Source organism: Hippichthys cyanospilos, chromosome 14 (genome assembly GCF_059441005.1).
Source record: "Hippichthys cyanospilos isolate Australia breed blue-spotted pipefish chromosome 14, RoL_Hcya_1.0, whole genome shotgun sequence".
In the NCBI taxonomy this organism is placed as follows: Eukaryota; Metazoa; Chordata; class Actinopteri; order Syngnathiformes; family Syngnathidae; genus Hippichthys; species Hippichthys cyanospilos.
This window is the reverse complement of record NC_142382.1, coordinates 20382620-20395477: the sequence shown is the minus strand read 5'-3', so window position 1 is coordinate 20395477 and position 12858 is coordinate 20382620.

The window sequence follows — 12858 nt, the reverse complement described above, 5'->3', positions numbered from 1 at the left end:
CGAACGGAAGGAGAGAAAATTAGTGAAAAACGGAATGTTGTGAAGACTTTGCAAACTTTATCTGTTAGACATAGCTTCTAAAATTACTAGCAGCGGTAAAGAAAGAAATAAGAGGATGATGTTTTAGTATCTGCGTGATTTGCACCCTGACTGAAAGAGTTACTGTAACACTGTAAGACCAATAGCATATATATCGCCGTGTTAACTTTGAGCGTTGGACTCTGCCCCCCTCTGCTTGCATCCAGCTCAAGTCTCGTCGTTTCAAAGGTAAAAGCTATTTATCCATTGTATGAATTATATAATGCAAGTGTACAGCAGATTATGTCACTCAATTTTAATATATGTATACAGTGTGTCGTTTTTACCTAAGGCTTCGGCGCGCGTTGCACGCATTCACGAATTAACATGGGTTTGGATTGCCCGCTATACGAGCAATTCGAGATACGAGCGTAGCCGCTGAACGGATTAAGTTCGTAACCCGGGGGCCCACTGTATATATATATATACATCTATCTATCTATCTATCTATCTATCTATCTATCTATCTATATATATATATATATATATATATATATATATATATATATATATATATATATATATATATATATATATATATATATATACATCTATCTATCTATCTATCTATCTATATATATATATATATATATATATATATATATATATATATATATATATATATATATATATATATATATATGTAATATGATGATGATTTATATGGAAACGAAGCTGGAGACAATCAAGAAATACGAAGAAGGCTAAGCAGCCTAGCCTAGGCTAGGCTACCCCTCACTAGGGAATATGGCCATAACAAACTCATCACATAAAGGTAAATAGTTCCTTTCTGTATTTTTTATTTATGATGTTTGATTGTATATTGTACGTGTATATCATATATACATAGCATTTACCATACTTTTTTGATCAGCATCACCCACAATTAGAATGGAGTGATGTCATTTTGAGTGATTTCAAAGTCAATTTATTCTAATTTTTGCCAATCGGATTTTTCAAAATGGGTCTCATTTGACAGCTGGTAATGTGTAGAATAAGAATCCGTTGGAAAAAACTCAACGCCATTTTACTCTGGTGCTGATGGGAGGATCTCAAATATGGCCAGCATCACCCACAGTGAGAATAAAGTCATGTCATTCTGTGTGATTTCAAAGTTTTTTTTTTTTTTTTTTTCAATTTTTGCCAAATGAATTTTCCAAAAGAGGTCTCATTTGACAGCTGCCAATGTGTAGAATAAGAATCAGTTGAAACGCTCAACGCCTTTTTACTCTGGTGCTGATAGGAGGCTGCCAAATATGGCAACCATCACCAAAGTCAGTATGGAGTAATGTCATTCTGTGTGGTTTCAAAGTCATTTCTTTTCTATTTTTGCATATCAGATTTTCCAAAAAGAGTCTCATTTGACAGTTGGTAATGTGTAGATTAAGAATCAGTTGAGAAACTCAACGAGAGAGAGAGAGGAGAGAGAGAGAGAGAGAGAGAGAGAGAGAGAGAGAGAGAGAGAGAGAGAGAGAGAGAGAGAGAGAGAGAGAGAGAGAGAGAGAGAGAGTGCGTGAGTGTGCGTGAGTGTGCGAGTGTGTGTCGGTATTAGCGGCAGAAAGAAGCATACTCGGAAAAAGTCGCACAGTACAAAATCTAACTTACAGCATCTCTGTCCGAACATTTTTCGACATACCTGAAAAAATGTTCGCATGCACCCTTGTTCGTAACTTAAATGTTCGTAAGTAGGGGAGCGTCTGTATACAATTTTGATGTCTTTATCTGGGGTTTTACATGCATGAGCGAATTAACATAGGTTTGGATTGAACGCCATATGGCGAATTCGCGTTACGATCCCAACCGTGGAACAGGTTAATCTTGTAAATTGGGGACCCATATACATATATATATATATATATATATATATATATATATATATATATATATATATACTGATATACATCAGTGGGGGTCCGTGACTTTCACATGTACTTTTTCTGTGACATCAGACTCTCGAATAAATACCCCTCATGTGCACACGTACGGAATTACTGAGCTACACAGGCTATTTGTGGAGCCTTTAAACGTCAATAAATCCGCATCAGCCTTTAAAAATTGTCATTATATGTGACAGTCAAAACTTTCAAAAGTTAAGAATAATTTAAAATAGATATCCACAAAATGTTATGAGGTCCAAATTACAAACCTCAGTTTAATATAAGAAGATCATTCTATTTCATTTGTATTATTTGAATATGAATGAAATAAAATAACACAAACATATTAAAAATGAAACAATAAATAAAGAAAAGGCTTGCATTCACCAAAACGGTCAGTCTTTTCAATATCTCCCGATTTTTCTTGACCTCGTCATACTCTCAGTCTCTTCGCACTGAGATGTATAGTGTATCAATCAATCAATCAATCAAATTTTATTTGTAAAGCCCTAAATCACCGAAGTCTCAAAGGGCTTCACAGATGAAAAGAGGTCATGTGGAGACCTCTTTCGAAAAAAAGAAGTCGTACAGAGACATCTTTTCAGTGTAAGGCACACAACAGCATCCTCTGTCAAAACTCCCAGAAGGGGAAGGAAAAACAAAAACCCCAATTAGGGGAAAATCAGAAACCTCCAGAAGGGACCACAGGTGGGAGCAGCCCCCTTCCAGGCCCACAGGTTGAAGTGGATGCAATATAGATTACAGAAAACATATTGTGCTATATAGTGCAATGATGTCTTGACAGCAGGCAAAGCCATTGGGCAGGAACCATCCCACATTCCAACCAAGTGGACCGCAGACGGCCGATCTCCTAACCTGCGATGGTCGATCAGCGCAGGACCAAATGGAGGCGGTCAAGTCAACCCTCACCATCTAGCTAGCCCCCTCTCCCAGCCGGAAGAGGGGGGCAGGAAAAAAGAAGAAAGCTGCAGACAGGCTCAATTAACTAAATGCTTTTGAATATGTGTTTTTAGTCTTGATTTAAAGATTTCTACTGAGGTGGCTCCACGAACTTCCATAGGTAGGGCATTCCATAGTACTGGCCCGTGAATGAAAAATGCCTTGATCCCGCGGACTTCTTTTTAGCCCGTGGGGTCGATAGCAAACCGGCATTTTGTGATCGAAGTTGTCGGGACGGAACTTATGTGATAGTCGACGAGACTATCGACGAGATAGGAAGGAGCTAAACCGTGTAAAATTTTATAAGTAAGTTAACAGCACCTTAAAATCACATCTCACGTGTATTGGAAGCCAATTCAGGTCAGCTAGAATCGGAGTAATATGATCGAACTTTCTCGTCCTTGTCAATAGACTCTCTGCTGCATTCTGTTCAGACTGCAGGCTTTTAATGTAGGACATGGGAAGTCCAGAAAACAAAACGTTACAATAGTCTAGGCGCGACGTAACAAATGCATGAATTAATGTTTCCGCATCGCTAAGAGAAAGAATAGGGCGAATTTTAGCTATATTGCGGAGGTGAAAAACTGCCGTTCTTGTCACGTTATTAATATGTGTTCGAAAGGAGAGAGTTGAGTCAAATATCACGCCGAGATTTTTTGCATAACTACTTTGGGAAATAATACAGTTTTCCAGGTTCAACGTAGTATTCTTATGCAAGTGCTGGTGATGAGCAGGGCCAATAATTAACATCTCTGTTTTACTAGGGTTGAGAAGCAGAAAATTGGAAGACATCCATTGTTTAATCTCGGCAAGGCAGGCCTCTAGTTTACTGCACTTGCACGGATCTGTTATTTCTAAGGGCATATAGAGTTGAGTATCATCAGCATAGCAATGAAAACTAATAGCATGTTTACGTAAAATATCGCCAAGAGTAATCATGTAGATGTTGAACAGTAAGGGACCAAGTACTGACTCCTGCGGGACGCCACATGAGGCAGAGAAAGATTCAGAGATCGCATTGCCATAAGAGACACTATGCATTCTTCCCAGGATGTAAGATCTGAACCAATAAAGTGCTGATCCCGAGAAACCAACACATGATTTAAGACGTTCTATAAGAATATGATGATCAATAGTCTCAAAGGCGGCACTACGAGTTTATCCACTCGGGTGTTCCCAAAAGCTTTTTAAAAGCACTGTAACGCATTGAGGAGCTCTCTTTACCTTCGAACAGAGATGTACAATATTGTATATCCGCCCGAGTGTCCCAAGAGGTTTTTAAAAGCACCGTAGCACGTGTGACCAGCAGTGCTCTGGTGCCTCGTTGCTACCTTGGTTAAACAATTGAAGTTTGCAAATCCGGTGTAGCTCCAAACACCATCCTTTGCAAACAAAAGGCATTTCCAGCAGAACTGCAGAACTATTTGCCAGGGTTAGCGCCCCTGGTAGTGCAATCAGTCAAAGCCAATATATAGCTTGCTTGTTGAGCATTGTACTGCCTTCCTGCAGTAGCATCCACTCGCGTCACGTTCAACATGAGGCCTCGAGATGGCGATCTCATGACTCGATTGGCTATTACAGTTGTCTATTAAGTTATACGAGCTACTCACGTGTATATCTGCGCTTGTGCGACTGTTGAAACGAATGCCCTAAAATTCAGGCAGATTAAATACAGCCTGATGACACAAGTTAGCTGTATTCTAAAACTAAAAAAGTTTTGGGGACTTACTGTTGATTTCTCATTCACCGCGTTGAAACGTCTTAAAATTAATGACAGAAAGACAACCGGATAGACGCTGCTTTTAACATTAGCTTCCATGTCTATAGAAAAAGACTTGCACCACATTGGTGAGTGCAAACATTTTATTTGTATTTTGTCTTTTTAATAGTTATTGAATCAGTGGTAACCAAATGCAATGTATGTACTAGGCCTAGGGTCGAAACGCACAGCCCACCACTAATGTACTTTTAAAGCATTGTAGCAATTAAAGTAAATATAAGCAATGTCGTTTTTGGATTCCTCCTCAATTTTTTTTATAGATATTTACCTACAACAGAGGTCACATCACGTACTGTATGTGACAAAGATGATCATGCATTTCATTGCAAATACAGTCTACCTCCCCATTAATACAAAGAGAGCTGATGATGTGTTATGTTGAGAAAAAAACTCTATATAAAACTGTGTTGAACAATTAAAATGTCATCAAAATGTTATTTTCTGAGCTGGGCGGGGGCCAAAGGTAGGGACCTTGGTACTCCAATCCTGGACTGCAGAAGCTAGCTCTTGGGGCATGAAATGGGAAGGAACAAGAGTTGATGTGGGAGGCAGAATAATTCTGACTAGATATAGTCAGACTGGTCTCCACACAAAGCTTGGGCTCTGGTACCAGTCCTCTCGGGACTCTCATCCCCCTCCAGAGCTGCCTGTGGTGAGAGGCGCAGAGCAGGTGCGGATATGCTTATTGCCCCCCGGCTCAGCACCTTTTTGGCTTTTGGGACTTAGGAGGCAGCTGAGAGGTGCTGGCAGGCCAAGTGGAGTGCGGCTTTGGTGGGTGACAAGTTAAAAACACGGGTGTGGGACGAGACCTGGACGCCATGGAAAGTGACTTACGGACGACTTCAAGGAAATTCTGAATCCCTGGCTTACCTTTTTTTCATGTTGCAATGTGGAATACTAAGTTTTTTTGTCCCCCCCTTCACAGTATTTTCCCAGCTTTACGACAAAAACAACCTCATGAGCCTTGGGGGTTGGCTGTATTTGTGTTGGTTTGTCTCTATCTGCAGGTGTTTTTAGGTAATTGCAATTATTTTCTGTTGCCGTCACACAACAGAGATGTTGGTCAGCCTCACTCGTTTCAAAATGGTGGAATGGTAAAGCTTTGTTCTATTGTGAGTGGTTACTATACTCTTTTGGTATAAATTTTTAATATGTATGGATAATTTAGATGTTTTTACCTGGGGTTCTAAACGCATTACCTATTTAACATAGGTTTGGATTGCCCGCCATACAGTGAATTTGCCTTAAGAGCCCACTCGCTTAACGGATTAATCTCGTCACACAACAGATGCTGGTATCAAGATCCATCAAGCAGTAACAGATATATGGGCATTTAGACGGGGGTCAATCATTTGGGAACACCCTATATATATTAACCTGTTTTTAGAAGCTTGGTTCACATTACATGGTGACACGGCGTGGATATTCATTCCTGTCCCATTTCACTAAAGAAAAAAAAATTGTCATCTCGTGTGAGTCTCTGACCGTAGTTTAAATCACAACAAAACAAAAAAACTCTACATGTTAAAAACAACTCTTTCATCCTGTTCCTGTTCAGAATGCCTCCCACATCCACTTTGGAGGTTAGTTACGTTAAGCTAACCCTTATGGAAATAAGAATACAAATGGCTGTGGGGGTTTTTTCCATCTGCTTCTGTGAACTTTCTATCCTGTACTGTCCCAACCTTGTGGTTTAGGCCTTGTCTACATGTAACAGGCTAATTTAAATCCCCCCCATTGTCGTTTATTTAAAAAAAAAAAAAAAAGCAGCCCCTTTTGACAGCATGCTGGAGTAGTCGTGTCTTTCGGCGCTCCTGACCGTATAACTTCTACATTATTAATTTACTCACCAACGTTTGCCATTGAGGTGCGAAACTTGGTAAATTTGTATGTCCATCAAAATGACCAGCAGAACTACGAGGAACCAGGAACAAAAGAAAGGAGACATTGACGCCACGTACGAATCCATTGTGGCTATGCTAAAGGCCACATTGGAAGAGCACAGAGCGTTGCTCTCCGCGGAACTCAACACGTCCACTTTCCGCCTTGAAATCAAATTAGACAAGATCGAAGCTACGAAGAGCGGATTGTCCTCCTGAAAACCTCGGCCACGGGGACAAGTGAAGAAATGCGAGATCTTAGGTAAAAATTTAACTTCACACAAAAAGCGAAATTTTGATTCTCGTGACCGCGCACGGCCATTCGCGTTGCTCCATTCGCGTCCATCCCGTCGCCCAAAGCGCATTCGTGCGAACTCCATCGATACAATACAAAACTCGCTGCTTTTCGCCTAGTTCGCGTTTAAGGTGTGCACGCAGCATTACAGTGGTGGTGGAAGACCTAAGTTAATCGACCTGGAAAGCAGAAGTCGCCGCAATAACATTCGTCTGTTGGGGGTAACCGAAGGCGTGGTGTGGCCAAGGCTGACAGAATTCTTTTCTAAACTGCTAGTGGACATACTTGGTGTGGACACTTTGAAAAAATCTCCGGTGCTCGATCGCGCTCACCGTACGCTATCTGCTAAACCAGGCCCCCGATGCTAGACCTCGGGCGGTGGTTATCTGCTTCCACGACTACAAAACCCGCGAGCTGGTCGTGCACAAGGTTCGCGAGCTGAGAGGAAAGCTGAGGTACAAGGATACACCCATCCACATCGTTGAGGACTACTGCCCAGAAGTGCTGGACCAACGATCCGCTTACTGTGAGGTCATGCAAGAACTGTACAACTTGGGACTTCGGCCACAGCTTCACTACCCGGCTAAGCTCTTCATCATGACCGACGGAGGCATTCGGAAATGGCTGGCTTCTCCAAAAGAGGCTAGGAATTAAATTGCCTCGCACCGTATTCTGAGCTCAAGGTCTCTGGAGGACTAAAACAATCACGCCTGTATGCTGTTTCAACCGAGTACAGTAAGACAGTTGATCTCTGAACATGTTATTTCTCAAAGGCAGTTAAAATGTCCCTTTTTTCTTTCTTTCTTCCTTGCATCCACATAAACCCTCACTTGTACGGTGATGGACACTCTTTGTTATTACTTATGCGTGATAATATATGTTTATTCTCTCTATACCCATACACTGACAAGAATTTGCAGCCCCTCCCCTTTTTTTATTTTATTTTTTTTCTCCGTCTTTTCCCCATGTACTGTATTTGTTCCCTCTTGAAATACACTACGTTATTCCCTAGGGACCATCTTGCCTTAACTGGAGCCCTTTGTGATTTTGCCACCATTGGTATGGGTCTCACATGGGCCTGGAAATTTCAGTATTTCCAGTGTTACTATTTCTACTTATTCTTATTGTTACTAATCTCAAGCCATTTACTCCATCAGTAACTCAGCCATCAGTAACTGCTTGTTTATTTTTGATGAAAATTTTGAATTATACACTTGGCATTGTATTTGCCTATATGGGCGTGCAACCCGGCTGCAATTGCGACATAACCTCGAAGCATGCATATGCTGCTGGACATCGACTTTCGTTAGTGAGCCCTTGTTGCTGGAACAGGGAAGCCACAACTGAGGAGCCAGCTTGGACATCCTCACAGGGAAGGGTTCTAGCCCTGGAGTGCAGTGGACACTTAAACGTTGTGTTGTTTCATGGGATACTGGGCCCAGAGGGGTATGCATGTGTATGTGTGTGGTGTGTATGTATGTGTCCCCCTTCCTTGTTTTTTTTTCCTTTATTTCTTTTTTCTGTTCCCTCTTCTCTACACAGCTATTTTCTGTCAGTACAGCACAGGCAGTCTTTTCTCAGGCAGAAACAACCTGTCATCTCTCCTCTGTTAATGCGAAATGATTACTGCAGGTAGAAGCAACATCAGATTCATTTCCTGGAATGTAAGAGGGGTGGGGACCACGACTAAAGCGAATAAGATCTTTGTTCATTTACAACTTCTTGAAGGGGAAGTATTCTTTCTCCAGGAGACACATGTTAAGAATAGAGAGGTAATGCGCCTCAGGGGGAACTGGATTGGTAATGGTGACCATTCCAATTTTAACGCCAAGGCCAGAGAGGCGGCTATATTGATACGCAAAAATACTCTATTCGAACAACATACGAGCTGACCCGGACGGCCATTTCATGATAGTCGCTGGTAATCTGCAAGGCTCACTTGTGATGTTAGCCTCGATGTACGGGCCAAACTGGGATGATGATGCCTTTATTACTAAACTGTTTTCCTCCTTACCTAGGGAGTCACCACATTATTATCGGAGGTGATTTTAATTTAGTACAAGACGTCTTGCTCGATAGATCTTCCTCCAAGCCCTGCCCTCTGACTAAGTGGGCCAGAACATTGGACTTTTTTAAAGCCCAGTTGGGTGTCAATGACTCGTGACATCAAGCAAACCCTGAAACCAAAATATTCTCTTTCTTCTCCTATCCGCACAAAACCTACACACGTATAGACTTTTTCCTCATTGATAACAGGCTGCTGCCCATAATTGTATCATGCGACGACCATGCAATAGCACTATCAGACCATGCACCTGTTTCACTGGATTTGAAACTAGACACTAGGACACCTTTTTAAATACTGAAGATTCAATTCGAGTTTACTATCAAATGTCGAATTCAAAAACTTCCTAGGGTCTCAAATTAAACTTTATCTGGAATTAATAAAGCTTTTGTGCAATTGTATTTGGACCTGTATGCCTCGAGATCGCCACCGGCGCCGCACGAGTTTTTCCAAAACATTCAATTCCCTCAGAGACAGCTGCTAAAGACTTGGGCAGACCTATCACAGCAACTGAGGTGCAAAAAGCTGTTAAATCTCTGAGTGCGGGCAAATAACCTGGCCCGGACGGCTTCTCGCCCGAATATTATAAAGCCAATGCTGACCTCTTAGCGGCAATGATGGTGGGGATGTTTAACGAAGCCTTTTTGAGTAGCCGACTCCCCGGGACGCTGTCTCAAGCCACAATTTCTTTGATATTGAAAAAAGATAAGGATCCGCTGTTACTGTATGTGGTAGCAATAGACCCATCTCACTTTTGAACGTAGACTTAAAAATTCTCGCCAAAGTTTTGGCGCTCCGACTACATTTTTTACCTCAAATAATTTCCATAGCGCAAACTGGATTCATGTCAATCAATCAATCAATCAAATTTTATTTGTAAAGCCCTAAATCACCGAAGTCTCAAAGGGCTTCACAGATGAAAAGAGGTCATGTGGAGACTTCTTTCGAAAAAAGAAGTCATTCAGAGACATCTTTTCGGTGTAAGGTACACAACAGCATCCCCTGTCAAAGCTCCCAGAAGGGGAAGGAAAAACTCAAAAACCCCAACTAGGGGAAAATCAGAAACCTCCAGAAGGGACCACAGGTGGAAGGAGCCCCCTTCCAGGCCCACAGGTTGAAGTGGATGCTGCATGTACCAAATAGAGACAAAAGATACACATTTCAGACAAGTACAGGTAAACAATATAGATTACAGAAAACATATTGTGCTATATAGTGCAATGATTCTTGACAGCAGGCAAAGTCATTGGGCAGGAACCATCCGACAGTCCAACCAAGTGGACCGCAGACGGCCGATCTCCTAACCCGCGGTGGACGATCAGTGCAGGGCCAAATGGAGGCGGTTGTGAAGGAAATCATATATTAGGTTGTTTTCATTATGTGCTTATTTCCTGTGTAGAATAGAGTGCATTGCTATCCATTTATGCAGTCATAGTTCATCTCTCTCCTGTCCTTAGATAAAGCTGTTGACGCAGGAAAGTGTGAGCTGGGACCTTGGCCCAGCAGTTGGTGGTGCCTGACTGGCTCTTTCTCTTATGTCTTGTAATGTGCAATGCTTTACCGAATGAATAAAAACCAGGCAGGGGCGCTTGAGCAGTTGAATTAGTGCCGGCAAAGCATGAGTTTGCTCGCCAAGCTTTTTCCCTGTACCATGGTATAGAAAAGTCAATCTTGGCTGGTCTGAGTTACTCTTTTTGCTGCTTAGCAGCTAGGCTTGTCCTAGTCTTCTTTTAGAGATTTCTCTGACAGCGGTCGAGTCAACCCTCACCATCTAGCCCCCTCTCCGAACCGGAAGAGGGGGGGCAGAAAAAAGAAAAAAAGAAGAAAGCTGCAGACAGGCCCAATTAACTAAATACTTTTGAGTATAAATGTGTTTTTAGTCGGGATTTAAAGATTTCTACTGAGGTGGCTGAGCGAACTTCCATAGGTAGGGCATTCCATAGTACTAGCGTGCAAATGGAGAATGCCCTTGATCCCGCGGACTTCTTTTTAGCGCGTGGGGTCGCTAGCAAACCGGCATTTTGTGATCGAAGTTGTTGGGATGGAACATATGGTGATGCTAAGTTGACTAAGTTGACCGTGTAAAATTTTATAAGTAACTAGAAAATGTGCAAGATGGCCACCTGATCAACGCATGGGAAATGGAGTACTTAGTGTAACTAAATCATAGGTGTCGAACACCAGTCCTGGAGGGCCGGTATCCTGCATGTTTTTGAATCCTCTCTCTTGCAAACACATCTGATTTAACTGATTAGGGATCATTTTCAAACTCCTGTTAATGAACTAATAATTTGAATGAGGTGTGTTGGGGTGAGAAAACCGGAAAAAATGCAGGATACCAGCCCTCGAGGGCTGGAGTGTTGGGACTGTGTAGTCAAATGTCCAAGATGGCCACCCGCTCGCCGCATGGGAAATGGAGTACTTTGTGTAACTAAATAATAGGTGTCGAACTCCAGTCCTGGATGGCCGGTATCCTGCATGTTTTTTAATCCTGTCTCTTGCAAACACACCTGATTCAAATGATTAGGATCATTTTCAAGCTCCTGTTAATGATTGTTCCTGTTCATTTGATTGAGGTTTGTTGGGATGAGAAAATTGGAAAACATGCAGGATACCGGCCCTCGAGGACTGGAGTGTTCGGGCTGTGTTGTCAAATGTCCAAGATGGCCGCTCAATCGCCTCATGGGAAATAAATGTTAAATCCACCATTGGAAATGAATTATGAATTGTTTTAGGTGAAAAATATGAAATTAGGGAAATTATTAATAACTATGAATTCATGGAATGACGGGAATGAACCATAAGGCGTAAGGAATGAGTTAATTGTCTCAAATATGAAATACGAAAATAAAATACAAAGTTGAAAAACTGAGAAAGTTGAACTGTGGAATGACGTGGAATGTTTGAATGGTTTGAATAATAAAAAGTGTGAATAATACGAAGTAAGAACAGTTTGAATAGGCCAAATAAAGCAGAGAATACGAGTGAAAACTGAAGAAAAAAACTCTTAAGTGTGAAACGAGACTGCCGGTACAGGGGGGTCAAACCAGGGACCTCCCAAATGGAAGGCAACAACAATACCACTGGGCCACAGCTCCTCGACACTTGCAGATACTGTGAAAGCTTTTAAATAAAGTGTGAAGTATGTTTGAACGTGAATCTGTGAAGAACTATGAATAATACAAAGTTAAAAAGCTGAAAAAGGTTGAACTGTGGAATGAAAAGCAAGATGAAATGAAAGTAAGAACAGTTTGAATAGGCCAAATAATGTAAATGTGAATAATACAAAAAAACTTAAATTGTTGGAAAACAATGAAACTGAAAAAAGTTGAACCATGGAATGATGTGAATCTGTGAAAAAATATGAGGAACACAAAGTTGAAAAACTAAAGAAAAACTGAATGTTTGAATGGTTTGAATAATAAAAAAGTGTGAACAATACGAAGTAAGAACAGAACAGAAAAAATAACTAAATGTGAAATGAGAGTGCCCGAACCGGGGATCGAATCAGAGAACTCACAACTCGAAGACGACAACTCTACCACTGGCCCACCGTGCCACAACGGTCATCGACACTGTGAAACCTTTAAATAAAGTATGAAGTATGTTTGAACGTGAATCTGTGAAGAACTATGAATAACACAAAATTAAAAAACTGAAAAAAGTTGAACTATGGAATGAAAAGTAAGATGAAATGAAAGTAAGAACAGTTTGAATAGGCCAAATACTGTAATTGTGAATAGTACAAAAAACCTTGAATTATAGGCAAACGATGAATAGTTGAAACTTCAAAAATACAAATGCACTTCACATGAATATGTGGAATGATATGAAGATTGAACGGCATGAATTTGATGAACTGGGAAGGAGTTGAAACGAATGAAAAAAACTGAATAAACTGAAAAAAAAAAACAATGAACGTG